We start from the raw sequence: 20,945 nt of genomic DNA on the forward strand, positions 1-20,945 counted from the left end.
GATAAAGCTACACCTTCAAGAGGAGGAATGCATCAAATTCAACCAACCCTAGCATCAGAGGCCAAGATTGCAACCTTAACACGTAGATTGGAAGCCTTAGAATTACAGAGACCAGCCAATGTAAATCAATATCTGCACCCATGTGTAAAGGGTGCAATGCACCAGACCATGTCTTTGAAGAATGTTCCTACTCGAATGAGTGTGCACAGGTGAATGCCACCTATCAAGGACCATTGAACAATCCTTATGCACCCACATATAACCCAGGTTGGAGGAATCACCCGAATTTCTCATGGTCCCAGAATCCTAATGTAGGTAATCCAAATTTCAATCAGCAAAATCTAAAGTCCAACCCAGTAATGAACAACCCGCCAGGCTTCCATGATAATGACAAGAAAATTACCTCTTTAGAGAAAAGCCTAGAAGCCATGATGAAAACACATACCAGCTTTATGCAAACTACGGGTCAACTCATAAATAATAACACCCAAGCTATAGTCCGTCTGGAAATGCAAGTAAGTCAGCTGGCTTCGACCATTAGTGAACGAGAACATGGTAGGTTACCTAGCCAACATGAGCCAAATCCTAGGAACCAAAATGGTCCACGACCCCAACAAGAAAACCAAGTTAATGGTGTAAATGCCATTCATACCTTAAGATCAGGAAAACAAATAGACAATAAGGTAGTTGCACTTGATGATATAGATGACTCATCTGCCGAGTCACCTTCTAAAACTACTACCTTTCAACCTCAAGCACCAGAAACTGAAATTCACCTAGTCCAGTACTTAAAAGTCCTAGAGCTCCTTTTCCAAACAGACTGAAATCCAATAAATCTGAACATTTAGACAAAATTTTAGAGGTATTTAAACAAGTCCAAGTTAATATTCCTCTTTTAGATATAATCCATCAGGTTCCAACTTATGCCAAATTTTTAAAAGATCTTTGCACTAGGAAAAGGACCACTAATGTACCAAAGAAAGTATTTTTGGCTGCAAGTGTCAGTTCATACCTATCTAGCCATGTGCCAATTAAATATAAGGACCCTGGAGCTCCAACAATTTCTTGTGTTATTGGAGAAACCAATATAAAAAAGGCCTTGCTAGATCTAGGAGCTAGTGTGAATATCCTTCCATATTCGGTGTATGAACAACTAGGATTAGAAAAACTTCAACCTACTGGGATCACATTACAGTTAGCCGATAGATCTCTCAGGATCCCTAAGGGAATGGTCGAGGATGTTCTGATAAAGGTTGAAAATTTCATTTTCCCTGTAGATTTTATTGTTTTAGAGACTGAGCCAGTTGCGAATCCTAAAGGACATATACCTGTCATTTTAGGAAGACCATTCTAGCTACGGCCAATGCTGAAATCAATTGTCGAAATGGTCTAATGAAGTTATCCTTTGGGAATATGACCATTGAGCTTAATGTTTTTAACTTAGAACAGGAATCCTCTTCTCATGCTGATGTCAATGTAGTCCAAGATGGTATTTATGAATCCATTGACATTAGTGATGATGAAGTCGACCTAGAGTCTAACCCCTGGTTAATCCATGAGTCTGAGGATGTCAATGAAATACTTAAAGAAAATCAGATTAATCAGGAATCGACACTTCCTACTGAAACCAATCATTGAGATGGTGAAACCATCACCTAAACCATCGATAGAGGAAGCACCCATTTTAGAACTGAAACCCCTCCCAGAACATCTCAAGTATGCATATCTAGGACCCAAAAAAACTTTGCCTGTAATTATTGCATCAGACCTAGATCCCAAGCAAGAGGAGGAGTTAGTGTCAGTTCTAAAAGCAAATCAGGAAGCAATAGGTTGGACCATAGCAGATATCAAAGGAATAAGCCCTTCTATAGTTCAACATAGAATATACTTAGAGGAAGAGGCTAAACAACAAGAGAAGCCCAAAGAAGGCTTAATCCAGTTATGAAGGATGTAGTTAAAAGGAGATTCTGAAACTCCTAGATAGTGGAATAATTTATCCTATTTCTGATAGCTCTTGGGTAAGCCTAGTTCAAGTAGTACCCAAGAAATCTGGGGTAACAGTGGTCCAAAATGATGCAAACAAACTTATCCCAACTAGGACCCAAACGGGATGGAGGGTCTGTATAGACTATAGAAAGTTGAATGCTGCGACAAGGAAAGATCACTTTCCTTTGCCATTTATTGATCAAATGTTGGAAAAGACTAGCCGGACAAGAGTTTTACTGTTTTCTTGATGGATACTCCGGTTACAACCAGATCCCCATAGCCGCTGAAGATCAAGAAAAGACTACATTCACCTGTCCATTTGGTACTTTTGCCTATAGACGAATGCCCTTTGGACTATGTAATGCACCGGCAACCTTTCAGAGATGCATGATCAGCATGTTTTCAGATATGATAGAACGATTTCTAGAAATTTTTATGGATGACTTTTCTGTTTTTGGTCTAACCTTCTCCGAGTGTCTGAATCACCTGCAATTAGTTCTAGAATGATGTAAGGAGAAGCACCTAGTTCTCAACTGGAAAAATGTCAGTTTATGGTCAAACAGGGAATAGTTCTTGGCCATGTCATTTCTAAAAAGGGGATTGAAGTGGACAAGGCCAAAATAGATCTAATTGCAAGTCTTCCACCACCTAAATCTATGAAAGAAATACGTTCATTTTTAGGTCATGCTGGATTCTATAGAAGGTTTATTGCCAACTTTAGCAAAGTAGCACATCCACTGACTAATCTTTTGGCAAAGGATACCAAATTTGAATTTACTCATGAGTGCTTGGAATCCTTTGAATTTCTAAAAAATGCACTTGTATCAGCTCCAATCATTCATCCTCCTGTCTGGTCTGAACCATTTGAATTAATGTGTGATGCGTCCGATCATGTTGTGGGCGCAATCTTAGGTCAACGAATAAATAAGCTGCCTAGAATGATATATTATGCAAGTAAAACCTTAAATGATGCGCAGCTTAACTACACCACAACTGAGAAGGAGTTTCTTGCCGTTGTCTTTGCTTTAGAGAAATTTAGATCTTATTTGGTTGGGACCCACATCATTGTTTACACCGATCACTCAGCCATTAGACATCTCCTAGCAAAGAAGGATGCCAAGGCACGTTTAATCAGATGGATTTTGCTCCTTCAAGAATTTGACCTAGAAATTAGGGACAAGAAAGGCACTGAGAACGTTGTAGCAGATCATTTGTCCCGAATTCCAGTTGCACCATCTAGTGAACCACCCATCAATGAATCTTTCCCAGATGAGCAACTCATGTCTGTGTCTACTGAACCTTGGTTTGCTGATATTGTAAATTATTTAGCCATAGGCAAGATACCTTCTCATTGGACTAAGCAGGATAAATATAAATTCTTTGCCCAAGTGAAGTATTTCATTTGGGATGATCCTTATCTTTTTAAACAATGTCCTGATCAAATTATTAGAAGGTGTATCCCAGATAACGAAGTCATGAATATTTTATCTTTTTGTCATGATCAAGCATGTGGGGGTCACTTCGCGTCTAAGAAAACTGCTGCTAAGGTTCTCCAATGTGGTTTTTATTGGCCCAATTTGTTTAAGGATGCTCATGAATATTGTAAAAGTTGTGCTCAATGTCAGAAAATGGGTCAAATCACCAAGCGACACATGATGCCACTCAACCCAATCTTGGTAGTTGAAGTTTTTGATGTTTGGGGAATCGATTTCATGGGACCATTTCCAAATTCCTTTGGAAATAAATATATTCTAGTAGCAATTGATTATGTTTCAAAGTGGATAGAAGCAATTACATGTAGAACACCCGATAGCAAAATGGTCATTAAGTTTCTTAAAGAAAATATTCTCTCCCGTTTCGATATTCCTAGGGCAATCATTAGTGATCGGGGAACCCATTTTTGTAACCGATCTTTTGCAACATTGATGAAAAAGTATAATGTCACCCACAAATTGACCACACCATATCATCCTCAAACTAGTGGACAAGTTGAAGTGTCAAACCGACAAATCAAACAAATTCTGGAAAAAACTGTTAGTGCCAATAGAAAGGATTGGTCTTTGAAATTAATTGATGCACTTTGGGCATACCGAACCGCTTTCAAGACCAATCTAGGAATGTCTCCTTATAGGATTGTGTTTGGTAAACCATGTCACTTGCCTATTGAGATAGAACACAAAGCCATGTGGGCCATCAAACAACTAAATACAAATTTGAACGACGCTGGAAACCATAGAAAGCTTCAGTTGAATGAATTAGAAGAACTTAGAAATGAAGCCTATGAAAATGCAAAGATATACAAGGAACGAACCAAAGCATTTCATGATCAATCAATTATGAGAAAAACTTTCAATATCGGACAAAAGGTACTCTTATATAACTCTAGATTACATCTGTTTCCAGGAAAGCTTAGGTCCAGATGGACAGGACCATTTTTAGTAAAGGAAGTCTTTTCACACGGAGCTGTTGAGATTGAAAACCCAAGTAATGGTGTTATCTTTAAAGTTAATGGTCAACGATTAAAACCATTCTTGGAATTACCTGTCAAGACTATTGAAGATGCCATGGTTCTTTATGAACCAACTTATTCTGATTAAGTTGCTTCGAGGTTTGGTCTGGCTGAAGACATAAAACTTAGCGCTTCTGGGAGGCAACCCAGCTTATTTAATTTCTAATGCTTTCTTTGTTTTCAGTTTGCTTAGGACAATTAAATTAGATAAACTCCATTGGGGACAATGTCGGTCAAGTTGGGGGGAGAGCTTGAACAAAATCAGGTGTTATCATTTCCTTTTCCTTCCACTATGAGTTATTTCTTGCATTTAATATATTATGTAAAAAAAATAAATAAATAAATATATATATATATATATATGAAATAAATTAATCTATAAAAGAAATAAGAGTAAGTTAGAAAGTATTTGCTAATGTAGTGAGTCACGGAGAAGATTAGCTGGTTAGACTCTTGGTGGCTTAGGTCATTTAAAGACTATTAGCACTTCCAATTGCACATGCACACTAACAAGGTAAAGTAGGTGTTAATTGTAAGGTCAATTAAGGATTTGAGTATTATTTAAATTAGATAATTTTTTCTACACCCCAATTGAAGAAATTTGAATTTAAGGAAAGAGCTACCTGCCTAAAATAAAATGCAAAACACAGAGTAAATTGGGATTGCCCTAAGCCTAGTAACCGGGTCTCTTCACCTAAGTCAAGTGTTGAGATTGGCATCAAACGGTGGTGGGAAGGCCAGGATGCTCAGCAAAAAAAAAAAAAAAAAAAAAAAAAAAACAGTGTGAAAGCTACCTTAGTTCTTTGTTTAATCTGGGGTGTATAGAAAATTAATCGAACTAAGTTATGAAAAATGATACAATTGGCCTGTACAAGTTAATACTGAAATACTAAGTTAGTTATCACTCACACAAGTGCTATAAAACTTTAAGTGTACTCTAAGAAAGCTTCTAAGTAGACTGACTACCGATTCTAATTCGAAGCTCATTACTTAGTAATACTAGAAAACTTCTTGAATTTCGATCTTAAATTAATTTGCAAAGGAAGGATCTTTTTGAATTATGATCTTATTTTGGTACATTGCTAAGGGACTAGCAATGATTAAGTTGGGGGGTGTGATTTATGTCACAAATTGACATAAAAAGTATCAATTAATATCTAAATTATCTAACTTTATTAAAAATTGATACTTGTTATTATATTTTGCAGAAGAAGAGATCATCAATAGAAAGAACAAGGAAAGAAGATTCCAACGACGCAAATTTTATGCAAAATGGAGTTAAATTGACCCAGGAATTGAAGAATGAAGAAAGAAGACTCAATTGGGTCAAACCCGAGTCAAATCAGATCAAAATTGATCAAAAATCAACTGATTTGGTGATCTGATTAGCCGCCTGGTCCACAGCAACAGGCGCGTGGACCATGGACCCATCGGTGCACCATAAACCCCCCTAACAATTCTCTAAAACCTCTTAGTCCCACATCGAAAGTTTTGAAAACCTTATAACCCCCAAATGCCTATAAAAAACCCCCAAAGGCCCTTGTTTTATGTATTCTTCCTTCCGATCAAGCTTGTAACCCTAGATAGTGGAATTTTTAGCTCTCTTTTCAAGCCTCGAGCTTTGAAGTTTTTGTAATAATTTTTTTTTATATATAAAATCTTATTTTTATGCAATTTCATCTCTTTACATTATGCAATTTATTTTTCTTGCAATTAGGATAGTTTAATTTATGCAATTTAATTTTATGCAATTAGGTTAGTTTAAATTATGCAGTTTAAATTTATGCAATTAGGATAGTTTAATTTATGAAATTAGGATAGTTTATTTTTCTGTATTTAAATTTTGCAAGTAGATTTAGATCATGTCTAGCTAAGCATCCCTTCTAGGGTTTGCGATGAAGCTAGATCATGAGTAGGGATTTTACATGGGGTTCTTTCTTTTTCTTAGGGTTTCTTTTCTTCCTCTTTTGCCAAGAATTTTGATGAACTACAGTTGGGTCAGAGTCCCTTCATAGTTCATGCTTGATTCAGTGCATAGGAGGAGAAAACCCTAAGGGATCCTAGTTATTACTCCCCTGTAAAGAATCTTGATGGGTTATCGTTGGGCCTTAGTCCCTTCATAATCTATGCTTGGGAAAGACAAGAGGAGTAGTCGTTAGGATCATTAAGAAAAATTTTAGGTAGAATTCCCTAATCTAGATCTAGTGGATTCAAAAACCCTAGATCCTTAGTCTTATTGTCTTTAGCAAACAACTTTCGACTTTCGATTTTTGTTAAAGCTCGCTTGAGCATAGATTTGAAAATCATTTTTAAAACCAAGTCTCTGTGGGATCGACCCGTACTCGCTGGTCGTGCTACTCTGCACACCGTGCGCTTGCGGTTTTATTTACAAATTTTAAGATTTGCACATCACATACATATGTACATATACATCTATAGACACAAACATATATATATATATGCTTGTGCATATATATGTGCATGCATGCGCACACATATATATATGAAAAAGGATGTTAGAACATATTATACGTTTGAATAGTGAATGCACACAACAATGAATATGTCACGGTTGATATATTTTGGTGTTTAGATGATAAGTATTCACATGCTGCCAAATTAGTTTGCTTTGTTGTGTTTGTGAAGTTTAGACTGCTGATGCTTATGTTATGATGTGTTATGGCTCCAGTTTATAATAAATTGTGCAAAGTTTTTGACTCCTAGTTAGAATATTGACAAATGCAAGTAACAAGGAATGGTAAAGTTCTTTTCTAACAAAAATAAAAAAGTTCTTATTTGGGTCAAACTTTGTCATGTGCTATTATTTGACGTAGGGGTGGCAAAATATGATCCGACCCGCCAATCTAACCCGTGTTCGATCTACTATAAACAAGTTTGGGTTTGGATTAAACGGATTTGGATCGTAAGCAGGTTGACCCATTTAATCCATTTATTACTTGGGTCGAGTTCAGGTTATAGATGTTTAACCTATTTAACTTTTCAGGCCAGGCCTGATTAGATCTGGGTAGCTTGTTTAGACCTAAGGCTCGGGGCGGCTCGGGTCGGGGATAGCTTGTTTTAAAGCATGACTAAAAAGAAGGAAAGAGTCCCGACTCCTAATTGATCATTTCCTCTAAGGCTCTAACCCTAACCTAGCTGCAGCTGCAGCCCTATTTCCTCTGCCTCTTCTACTTGCTCTTGCTCTTCCTCTTGCTCTTGGCCGACCAGACGGCGGTGCTGGCGCCCCATTTCATCTTTCTCTCCATTTCAATATGTGATTTCATTCCTTTTTTTTATTTTTTTTTCTCATTTGTACTGATGGTGAGGGTAGAAGACGGACGGAGAGGAGAGACCGTGGGGCATCGGGTGCAGGCGCCGGGCTGGTGGTGGTGGTGTGTGTACGACAGCGATGATAGGTGCGCAGCAACGGGGTGTGCAGTGGATCTAAACTAGCGGTGTCCGATGGAGTTGAGAGTCGAGGAGGGAGAGGGGGAGTCGTGCCGGAGCACATGTGGGGCATTTGGGAAGCCAGAGTTCTACTGCATCAGTGCGTATACGAGTTCGGCCATGTGCCGGCCCTCCATTTACTCCCAGATGTTCCCCAAGTCCTATAGCTATGCCTTTGATGACCCCACCAGCACCTTCACCTGCTCCGATGTCGACTATACCATCACCTTCTGGCCGAATTCGGCACCAAGTTATGCATCAACTACTATGGTACTAAAATATGAAAGAAAAATTTTGATAAAAAACCATATAATATTGTTACAATGGTTATTTTATTTTGTGCTTTGCCTTCTGGACGTGAGGTTGATGGGTTTTTGGCTTTGGGGCTTTTGGATTTTTGTTTGGATGTTAAAGCGTGCTTGCTGATGGGAATCTAGATTTGCTTCTATTATGATTTTTTCTCTTGGTAAATTTGATTCTCATTGGTCACCATTTGGGTTTCGACTTATTTATTTACTTTTATTATGATTTACTTCTATTTTTTTGATAATTTTTTAAATTATAAATAGGTCGGATCAAATGCGGATTGGTTAAATAGGTTATCTATTTAATACACAGGTTAGACAGATTAAGTCGGATGATCTATTTATTAAATAGGTTAGCTTCAGATTTGAAAACCTGACCTGTTTAATAAACAGATCAGGTTCTGATTTGGTATTTTTCGATATATTTATGATCCGATCCGATCTGATTGCCATCTCTAATTTGAAATTCTCAATCCTCATCACATTCTTATATTTTATTAGAGAGGTTTTTTTTTCCTACCTATAGAATTTCGGCCAATCCTATGAATTTATGAATATAAAGCTAGCCCAGTTTATAATCCAATAATCTTACTAACTATACTGGTCTAACCTACGAATCTAATAAGTTTCTTGGCCCAATCATCTAAATAAATGTTAAGAAAATAAGTCATAAGGAAGAAAGCAGTACTAGTACCAAGGGCATGTTTGTAGCAAAAGAAAACCAACTAGATAACTAACTGACTATGTTTTGTAAGGAAAATAATTACATCTTAGATTTTTGGAAATAGGAAAAGAAGAAATTTTTTTTATTAAAATATCATTAGCATTTAGTTTATGCAATACTGGTGTTTCTTAGTAAAGGATCATTTTTGAAACAATATAGAAAAAAAAGATATGTAAAACCATCAGGCTAAAATTGGATCAGATACTAACGTATCCGTATCCATATTTATTTTATCTAATGAATACAATTATGGATGTGGATATTATTTGAATATAAAAATTTATATTCATATTTATTTTAAATAGATACAGAAACCATTTGGATACTGAAAATATGGATATAGCAACGGATATAACTTGGATAATTAAATTTTATGACTACAGAGTCAAAAATATTATTAAATAGATGATAAATCAAGTTAACAATATGTTTATATAGTTATATATTTTTTAAAAAATTAAAAAGTGCTATACAAAACTATATAGAATTACATGCAGATTTGGATATTTAGATATGGATCGGATAGTTGTCTATCCATATTTATTTTTATTTTTCTTTAATGGATATGGATATAGATACGGATATTAGTTAGATTCTCAAATTTCTATCCACATTCGGATTGATTCAGATATAAAAATAGATCCGGATGGATAATATTCGTACCATTTTCACCCTTAAAATCCACTCCACGTGATATGCTTGAGAGTTTATGCTTAGACAAAATAAATTTAAAGCTTGCAGTGGAATGAGATGTATGAGAGATCAAAAGATCATATCCCTTCCATATTGTTTCGAGGACCAAATGTTGAATGTGTACATTATTCCTAAAGGAGATTTCTTGATGTTGGACTTGTTGGAAAACTTATTGCATGCCCTCCTTTATGAAGTTGCCATATTATTTAGGACAACATTTTGCGAAAACTTACGAGTACTCATGAAAAGACTAGTTTTGAGATTTCTCAAAGTGGGACTAAATGTAGAATGTGCAGATTATCTACTCTTCACTATAAGGTGCACAAGGTTGGCTCATGATAAATTGAATTGTAGGTCCCTATTACTACATATAATCAGAATGGCTTAGTTGGATGGTGAAGAGGCATTGCCTTGTCACATTGAAGCTCGATATACCTATACCATTTTAGAAGAAGAGAGTCTCAAATTTTGGAAATTAAAGATAGGATCTAATATAAATACTACACCCCCCCCCCTCCCCCCCCCCCACAAAATCACACAATATACTTCAAACCCTCTATTAATATTGGTGCATATAGGGTTGGAAATTCTTGAAGTTAATTGGATTTTCAAATTTCTGGATGGTTAAGAGTTAATAAGAATAATAATTTGAGTAAAGTATATTAAACTCTACTAAATTAAAGAAAAATCAATTTTAAAATTTGAAAATATTCTGTTCTAGATTCTTTTTGTTATTTTTGTACCAAAAGTGTCCTCCCACTTTTTTTCACAATATGTAACTTATCCTCTTTCAGTAATTCCAACTGCCAAAAAATAAAACGTATGGAAAGATTTTAGTTGCTTTTTAGAACTCAACCTAATGAAAATGTGGAAAGATTACTTCCAAATTGAATCATATGTATGAAGAATTATTTTTTAAAATCAGTTTGAAAAGATGATAAAATAAAAATATGGAAGGATTTTGGATTACTTTTTATAGCCTAATCTAATAAAAATATAGAATCATTTTTAGCAAAACAAATTCTATTTTTTGAGAATTATTTTCAAAAATATAATTATTTTTTTTATCTAAACGATATTTTTATAGTTTGTACATAATGTAGCTTACAATTTTATTCTTATTATTTCCTCAAACATGCATTGCAGATACATAGTTGCTAGTATATAATTGTAAAAGACTACTGGATAGAGAGAAGAATCTAGGCATATCATGGTTGGAACTAGATTCTTATGATCATTTTTAGTCCCATTTTGAATTGAAGCTTCCCAACATCAACCATCTAATGATCTCGTTGATTGCTTCTAGTTGATTATGTAAAATTAACCAATGCATGATGGTTGAATAAATAGATATCCAAATAGTTGCTTGAGCTCAGGCAAACCAGCGTGTCGTGAGAGAGATAGTGGTATGATAATTGGAGCAAGCATATGAGGGTATTAAACGAGAGAGAGGAGTGATGGAAAGTTAGGTTCTTTCTAGATTTTTATTTTGGGGTGGGGGGGTGATCCACCGTTGGATCATGCAATGGTTGTTTTGAGAGCTATGCAGCAGGCGAATGGATGGTTTAGAATGCTTTGAGATCTATATAGGCAGCAATTCAATGGATAATATTGCAAAAGAAAATTAATTATTCTTTTAGAACCTGAACCCATTTTGGGGTATGTAAGTGGAAAATGGATTAGGATAGCTAGAGAAGACACTCGTATATAGAGAAAGGTGGCACAATTGGATCTTCATAAATTGTTTTGGTGGATAGAGAGAGAGAGAGAGAGAAAGAGCAATAAATTATGCTTTCTATGATCATAGGAATCACCGGCTCCCTCATAATTTGGACGGAAAGCATGCTCATACTTAATAACTTCTAGTTCTAAGAGGTTTACTTGGGTTTAGCTGGAAAAATATTGAATTAGTAGGATAGAATTCAATAGGTGACTATGATGACTAAAATAGTCAAAATTCAATAGATGACTATTATGACTAGAATGTATTGAAGCAATTCCTTTGTTTTTCTCAAAATTTAAATTACATAAGCCTAGTTGCTGAAAAACCTCTTATAAAAATGCATTTACTATCTAAAACATATAAGAGATAGACAAAAGACTAACTCATGTGAAGTTGGGGTGTGCTCACCAATCTACTTAATATTAAAAAGATTATAGAAAATATTTTGTTAATTTTTTTCATTCAAAAAAGTTCAAGTTTGACAAACTCTTTTTCCTCTTAAATTATAACCATCCAAGATATACTTCATCCACTTAAGATACTCAAGTCAGTCGAATGTATCAAATGTGCAGCATAACATATGATCTATTGATGGAATTAGAGTGTTTCATCCAATACTCTTTTCACTTGACTATTTAGTGAAATAACTAATATCCATCAAATACTCATAGCTTCCTATTCAATTAATCATTATTAGGGCTTCATAGGATTTACAATGTATTAGCAAAACCGATAGAGGCGCAGTTTGTTCACTTCAGAATGAGTAATGCTTCAGACTCCGAATTTTTTACCATATGGCAAGATGTATTGGTGCATCTTGCAAGATCTATTGCCAAACATGGAGGTTTGTGGATCTTTGAATTGCCAAATCAATAGTTCTGGAGCCAATAAATTCTTTATGTAACCAGCGCCCAAAATTATTTTCCTTTTAGAATTTGCCTTGATGGTGGAGACATATCCATGACATAGTCCTTAGAATAACCTGAGCCATTTTTCTAGGTGTGTTGGGCCCTACCAAGGATAAGATAGTCTAGACATTTAATTAAGTTCAATGCTTGTTCTTAGATGTTAATAAATCTAGATAATATCATTGTTTTGAATATTGATCGATTTAATCATTTATGCAATCTACTAGTCTGCAACAAGAGAGACCGTTAGAAAGAGATACTTTTAGATTTTAAGATATTCTCCCATAGGTTTTGTTAAATTTAAATTTTAAAATGTTCTTTTATAACTTTTCTATTTAGCTAGAAGGACATAGTTTTTTCCATAGGATGCTACATATATATTTTGACATCTTGAATGATTTTAACTCTGAATTTAAGTATGAGATATGCAATATGTAAATTTTGACACTTGATATACATCTATTGAATGTGATATGCATATTTTCAATATCCAATATCTATTTGTTTGGACTAATGTCTTTCTCATGCTTAAATAAGGATAAAACTGTAGGGGATCTTATTTTAGAATAGAAAAAAAAAAAAAGATAGACTGTGACCCTCTGACAAGAAGAGGATATATATCTGCTCATCTCAACTCTAAAATTAATAATAAAAAATCTAAATTAAAGATCTAGCTTGTTGATCACCATCGTGGGTGGTCAAAATTAAAAACCTAATTCAAACTATAAAAATAAAATGAGTCAAGATTATATCCTCAGAGACCATGGGCTGAGTTGTGTTCAAACTAAAAAAAGATGGTAAAGGAACAAGAATTTTAGGTTTTTGAAAAAATAAAAGAAACAAGTTTGAATGAGATAAAGTTTTGAAAAAAATCAAAAAGAAAAAAATACCTTAGATTTTTGAATCCATCTTTTAATCACAGATTTATATTTTAATTAAAGCAATCAAAATCATTATAAACTACAAGCCTAGTGATAATAAAAAGATAAATATATGATCTTGTTCTCAACATAGCTTATCTCACTGAGCACGAATCGTATCCTTAGATCACGACTCATCTCTACGTAATCCTAAACTATTCGAGATCAAATACTATAAAACAAAAAAACTACTACTCAAACATATGAATAAAACCATAAAAAATATTTATATTTGCCAAATATTCAATATTATTCAAAAATAAAGAAGTCTTACAATGTTTAAATAATTGATTGCATAATAAAAGAAAATATACAATAAGATAAGGAAATAAAATATAAATCTAGATTTCAGAACTTCATCTACTACCCCAAAGATGAAGAGTTTAGCGGCTCATGGATTGGCTCTCGCTCGCCGCTAAAGACTCCATCTTTTTTGAAGATTGAAGAAGAATTTGAAGAAAAAAAAGATGCAGAACCTCCTTATGCCATCAAAAATTCTCTTCCAAAATTTCAAACCCTAACAACCTCCCTCTCTTCTCTCTCTTTTTCTCTCTAATTTTTTCTCAATTTTTTGCTCTCTTTTTTTTTTTAAACTTTTCTCAGGTACCCCACATCCTTTTTATAGCCTTCAAGGCCTCCTAGCCATCCCAAGTCTCCTAAGCCTTCTTGTCTTTTTTTTTTCTTTTTATTATTTTAAAGCCTTAAGGTATCTATCGTTTCTCTATCTATGTCTCAGGCCGCGTCCCATGTGAACCATGTCCCAAGCATCCCACTTGAACCTGCGCTCCCGTATGAAGCTGCAAAGATCGTGCCTTGGACTGGACCACTCGCTGACCCACTTGAAGCCCGCCAAAACCCCCGTTCAAAGCTTCAACCACACCCCAGACCTGCTTTGTCGAACCCACACACACTCGCTCGCATGCTCCATGCACCAGGCCGCTCGCCCGCATCAGGTCCATGAAGCGCACTCGAACCGCGCTTGAACCTACATTCGCGAACCCGTGACCTCCTGCGTGAACTCCTACTCCATCGCCTGTGCACAATGCGACAACATGCATAGCCTATGCATTAGGCCCCATAGACCGCGTGGAAATCTCTGTGGACCGCATGATGTTGGGCCGATTTTGGACTTGATTTTGGAGCCCTTTAAGTCTCCTTTTGATCTTCAATTTGAGTCCTTTTAATCTGTGAATCAAGCTCTTTGCATTGGTAGGCATCTTTCCTGTAAAAGATTAAAAAAAAGCATCAATTTTTAAAGAATAAAGATGAATTAATCTACAAATTGCTGCTTCTATTGATATGGTTTATGGTACTTATTATACCTCCCAACTTAAACTTTGCTTATCCTCAAATAAAGAAAGGATTTAAAGTTAGATATCTTTTAGCTTAGAGTTTCAAATTTTGCTGTGTAATTTTCTTCAAAGGGCCATTGATATTCAGTAGAGCAAAAGTGAGGTATGTTATCGGAATATTACTGTTTAACCAATATGAAAATTAAGTGAAGAACATTGAACATTTTTTAAATTTTTTCTAAATTACCCCTATCATTATCTCTAAATCATCTAACTTTCATATGAGCAAATATAGTGTTACTTTCGTCCTTCATTTATTGATTTTTTTTTTTATGTTTCTTTAACGTTGTACTGCTATGAAGTGTCTTAACACCTTAAGCTTTCTATCTGACCCATATAGTCATTTTTCAGCCAATGACTCCAAATCAAATGGCTTTAAGATACTAGATATAAAATATTCCTCAGGCTTACTAGTTCGAATCAAATAGACTATGAGTTAAGACTAGCTTTACAACAGAGTTTCTTTACTCTTCATACATTTTGATGCAAAATTTAATACTTGCTTAGGCAAAGAGGCTCGATTACTCAGCGTGAAGTTCTTGAAAACTATCTTTTATTCTATAAAATAATTTATTTTATGAAGAAACATATAATTATCCTACACAAGTCCATAGAAATTAAATCTTGTTTGATATTAGTAGAAAAAATCAGAAATACTCAAGAAAAAATTATTTATATTCTAAACTTAACTATTTATTAAATTTTTTTAATACTTGATCCCTCGATAACTCACAAACTCTTTAGACTCTGTATCAATTCTTTTTTTAAAAAAAAATTTGGTTCAACTCGATTCTTGGGTGTAATTGGATGCTTAAATGCTAAATATTAACTTATTCGAGGGCTTATTGATTTATTATTCTTTTCCCCCAACTTAATTGACATTATCTTTAATGGAGTAAAAAAAATAAAGTATCATGGATAAATAGAAAAGAAAAGGAGAGCTGTCACTTGGGAGCAACGTGCTTTTGGTTCAATAGGTATTGTCAGAAGTCCATCTTGACATCCAAGCAATTATATCCTAATTAATTTATATTTTAAAGTTAACCTAAAATGAAAAAGAAAAGAAATTAAAGTAAAGGAGTTTGGTTGCCTCCCAAAAGGTGCTAAGGAGGTGTTTGGTGCATTACATAAGAAATATTGCTATGGTAATATAATTATAGAGAAATATGATTACTTAATAAAATAATAAAAAATTCTATATTGAAGTGTTTGGTATGTGCAGTAATATTGTTATAAAATAATAGAGAATTCTACATTGTAGTGTTTGGTATATAATTTAGATTACATGAAATATAAGCTAATTTTTTCAAAAGACCTCCATCCTTGCTTATTGATTATTGTCTATTTTCTAGAGCGATAACTTAATTTCGAGATCAATCATTTTCAGTGACATCACTAGCCGGAACCACCCATTATGTATTCTTTTTTATTTTCACCAACTGGACCTACCCATAATTTATTTAATATAAATTTTAATTTATTTTGATGGGATTATTTTGGTCTTGAAGTTATCTTATTGCAAGATTATATGTAATCGCATAGCTACCTCCCCCCCAGGCAATCAAATTACCTCTTTTTGAGGTAATGCTGCATTACATGTAATGCAGCATTACTTATGAAAGTGGCAAAATAAACAATGTAATCTGATTATCTATTGTAAAATTACATGTAATCCTGTCAGGATTACATGCTACTAAACACCCCCTAAGTTTAAAATCTTCAGTGAGATTTTTATCGAAACTACTCCTAAGAAATTGGATTGCCTCTCAATAAGTGCTAAGTTTAACATCTTCAGTCAAATGCTATGAGGAAGTCTTCCTTATAACTAACTTGGGTATATCCCTCAAGGTGTCAAAGGACAAAGCCAATCAGGAGGCCTTATCATCATGGCAGTAAAATATCTATAGAATATTCTACGATGATTAGTCCAGACCAATAGAGTGTACTGAACAATTACATTATATTAGGATCTAAAAATGTTATCACAGTTTTTATGATGACTAGGAAGAGATTATGTTTGTTGGACCGAGATTGGGGGTGGTAGTTTAAGAATTACTTCAAGTATAACCTGCTTTACCGCAATCTCTTTCTCGGTTATAATGTGTCTCGACATTATCTCTTCCCGATCTATAGCTTGATATTTTTTATTAACATTAAATCTATCTCTATATATCATTTTAGCACCGTAGAAAGATTTTGGAAACAATCCTTGAAAGTAGTGCCAACTATAAAAAGATCAGTCACAAAAATCTCAATATCGTTATCCCTTATTTCAGAAATATTCCACTTGATAGCTTCTTTATGCATTTTTAGAACACCTACAAGTTAGACTTCTTGGTTAGGGATCACTGGAAGGGTGTCAGTAGGTATATCATAAAGTGACTTAAGCTCTAAAATAGGTGGTGATTCTAACAAGAGAGCTATTGGAGGGTTAAGTGATGGCTCATGTTCTTTTATCCAAGATGGGGTAGTTTTGGGATAGGACATATCTGCTAGGTCATTTACTTCTTTGATATACCCATCTATATCAAAATTGTTCACCCCAAAATGAGCCAGATAGGAATTTAATGAATCCTAGGGGAGAATTGTGGGTATAGCTTCCTCTATTATGTTATTCATTTGTGGTCCTTGAGAAGTCTCAATTAATTCATCATTTCATCAATTTATCGTCTCTTCCTGTTAAAAGAAATGAGTGATTCTAGGACACTTGAGAATAGGACCATAGGTAGGTAGGGTGATGATGGAATTGGTTGTTGGAAATTATATCCCAAAGCCAATCATCAGTCTGTTGATGATTGAGCTCTTTATTATAATTGTATATGAATTATTTAATAATAAATATTATTTAATTTTTTTATCACTTTATGTACATCTTCTTTGAACTCCTGTGACTGTGATGAAGTCCTTAGGACTATTTGAATCGATATAGGAGGATATATCGTTTAGTCCTTAAACCTAGTTCACAACCAAATGATATACTATTATTAAGACCATAGCTCTATCAAGTGTAGGTCATTGTGTGCCATGGATGTTGGTTATCCTCTTAACCAAGAGTGTGAAGACATTGGTATGGCATGCAAGAGAGACGTAGGTGTACATCTCACTGAACGTGACCAACTACGGAGCACTCTATTGTGAAGAGTAGCTTGCGAAGGATATGGATATAAGTGTCCTTCTGATCTAGATCACCACGGTGACTTGCAAGCAACTCACTGTGCTTTGATGTCGGATAATCTAAACTTCTAATTAGTGATGAAAGATTTTTGGACACAGTCAAGTACTTACGAAGTCAGTGTGTGAGTCAAGATGAAATTGACCTCTCTGAATAAGTAGGAGTTAATACATCACTACATTTTAATTCAGTAAAATCTTGACTAGAGTAATCTATGAGATAGATTTAAAAAGTTGAAATACAATGTGGATGATCTTTTCTAGGTTGACAGTTAAACCCTAGATCACCTTGAGCAGTAGGGTCAAAGGGATAAATTATATGGTAACCATCAGCCAATGGGTTCTTGAATGTCGCTTAGCATTCTCTCGACCTATTCGGATGTCGGATATCATTGCTAGATGGTCACTCTAATTGGTATAGAAAAATTTTCTATACTACTGGCTTAGGTTTGAACCTATGGGGTCATACTCAAAAAAGTTTATGATTGATCATATGGCTGATCAACGATTGAGAATCGTTCTAAGATGCAATCGTCAATTTGATTGATGATTACCTTGTGCAAAATTTATAATAAATTAATTTGCTAATAGTTAGTACATTATAGGAGGATTGATTAGTAATTAGATTACTAATTAGCTTAATTTGATTGAGCATTGAGGTTTGAATCAAATTCAATTGAATTAGATTCAATTAGGTTTGATCCGATTAGGTTATAAGATGACCTAATCGCTATGGATGTTCGATTCCTGATTTGATCAAAATTTAAATTTGATTAATTTTTAATTTAATTAAAATTTAATTGAGATAATTAATCATCTAATTATATTAGGTTCAATGGTTTGAATGGGTCCTACCTAATTTAGTTTGATTGAAAATCTAATTGGATAAAATTCGAGTTCAAACAAATCTGAACCAAAGCCCATGTGCCACCCTTTCTTTGCGCCCTTCTTTTCTTCATGCAACAAATATTTTTGCATGAATATTTCTCATGCCCAAAAGAGCATTGACATTCACTTCTGATCCTTTTAGTTTTGGATGAGGTTGGTTTTAAAATTGAGTTCAAAAGGTTTGAACTTGAATGAGAAGTTAGAGTCCAAATCAAGTTGGACTCTTTCCCATGCCAACCTCTCTTCCCATATGCGAGAATCAGCTTTTGCATGATTATTTTCCATGCCAATCTGATGTTTCTCTCTTCTTTCTATGCCCCCTAGGGATAGGATAAGTTTAGTTGGGTTTTGAATTCAAATAAGTTTGAATTTAAACTAAACTACCTAATGTTTATCCTATGCTATCTCTTCTCCATGCCATACCTTAAATCTTCTAAATTTTGTGCGACAAAAAGAGACTTTCACCATGGAAAAGGTTTTTTTGAGATAGAGGGGGTGTGAAACAGAGAGGAGGCAGATCTTTCTATGCGACAGAAAGAGAAAAATTCCTTCCTCTTTGGGCATGAGTTCTAGGGTTTCGACTCTAGACTTTTATGAGAAGAACAAAATAAGAGAGTCTTGTTCTATACTTTCTATACCACCATCTCCTCCTATTACTCCATCCTCTGATCCAGAAGAGTCTGAGTGATCCAAAGGAAGGAGTACATTTCAGCTATCCAGCACCTTCCGCATGAACTGGCATTTTCGAGGAAGGTTGATCTGATCAGAACTTCGAGCGGACATCTTGTAGGGGTTGGACGTACTGTGTGGCTCCTCGATATTAGAAAGAATCTTTTATCATGTCAATCAACAGTGATGATTATCGATCTGCACTCTAATAAAAAATCTAATCTCAGTAGATAGGATCTATTCTTGATTAGAATGTATGTTTCAGATTCAATTTGATTGAAAAATTGATAAGTTCAATTATTTAAATTCAAATGTTGCATTTATTCATGTCATATGATCTTATTTGGTAGTTTTTAGATCAGATCTAGGGCATGCAATTAGATTAAAATATTTAATTGGTAGTCCTTCGCTAAAATTTTTTGAAAAATGCATGCTATGAACTGCTATTTTTTCCTTCAAATGATATCAGAACGGCATTTAATATGATATGTATATTATGCATATAATCTAATTTTAATTATTTAGATCAGATCTAAATAATTAATCTTAATTCTGAGTAGTGTAGTAATCGGATTGGGTGGATTTTCATAGCCATCCAGTCATAGGAGAAAGTAAGATTTTATGACCCTCTCCTCCCATTCGATGAAATTCTCCTTGAGTGTGTTGGGTTTCGATGATGTAGTGGAAAGATTAGGTATTTAAAATTTTTATTTAAAATACCTGATGCATCGAAAATCCTAATGCCGAAAATTTTGACTATATCAATCAAAGTATAATTGAATTAAACTTGGATAAAAAGAATACCCGTAGTGCTAATCTAAATTTTTACGAGGTGTCCAAGTGTCCGCCCTCTAACGGTGATTCACATGAAAATTAAACCAAAGACAGCACTCCTTCTTCACCTTACTTTAAGAGTTCTAGCCCTAAAATTCGACTAGCCCTGTATCAGTCAGGTTTCTCGAAGAACCTGACTCGATCCTCTTAGAATCTCTTTGAACTTCTGATTCACCTTCTTTAAGACCTTCACAATCTCTTTTTGAATTAGATAAGGCTTTGTCTTAAATCCCAAAGCCTTCCTTTGATTGATTTTGATGATTACAAAGCATTTGAAGGGGTACTAATGATTTTCGCTTGAAAAAGACTTATTGCTTTTTAGGGACAAAATTATAATTTTATCAAATCCTGATTTGAAAGCATTAAGTGATAGAACAAAAGATTTATGATCCATTGGTGAAAATTTTATTATTTTTGGACATATATTTTGAAAGATATCCATGTTTGAAAATTTGAGTCGACCCCATGAGTCGACTCATGGCACAATGAGCTGATTGACATGCAGAATTTTTGGCTGGCACAGTCTTGGCACTGTCTGTGAGTCGACCCCATGGGTCGACCCCCAGGCATGAGTCGACCCATGAGTCGACCTCTGCTGTTTTTAGGTCAAATTTACAGAACCTTGATTTTCTGTTGGTTTTCTGTTGTTTTTCCACAGAGGTCGACCCATGAGCAGATCGACCCATGAGCATGAGTCGACCCATGAGTCGACCCCTGTGATGGAAAAGTTCCACAATGGCTAGTTTTTAACCCATTTTAAGTACTTTTAATGCTCATTTAATGTAGTCTAACGGCTCTATTTCAGCCCAGATTGTT

This window comes from Elaeis guineensis, chromosome 8 (assembly GCF_000442705.2).
Source record: "Elaeis guineensis isolate ETL-2024a chromosome 8, EG11, whole genome shotgun sequence".
Classification (NCBI taxonomy): Eukaryota; Viridiplantae; Streptophyta; class Magnoliopsida; order Arecales; family Arecaceae; genus Elaeis; species Elaeis guineensis.